The sequence below is a fragment of the Haliotis rubra genome, unplaced genomic scaffold (assembly GCF_003918875.1).
Source record: "Haliotis rubra isolate DU_JTF1 unplaced genomic scaffold, ASM391887v1 Scf769, whole genome shotgun sequence".
NCBI lineage: Eukaryota > Metazoa > Mollusca > Gastropoda > Lepetellida > Haliotidae > Haliotis > Haliotis rubra.
In genome coordinates, this window is record NW_025767489.1 from 190115 (window position 1) to 190324 (window position 210).

Sequence of the window (210 nt, forward strand, 5' to 3'; positions counted from 1 at the left end):
TTGGCTCAGCCAATCAGAAAACGACATTTATGTGTAAGGTAAGACAAACATACTTCTGTATGCCAATCAAAAGGTTATTGTAGAAGTGTCCTGTTAACCCTGGTTACGTGATGTGATAGGAATACGTAAAATAAGATATACCGAAAGACATTCATCTAAGTATATGAACTGAAAGACATTCATCGAAGTATATGAACTGAAAGACATTCA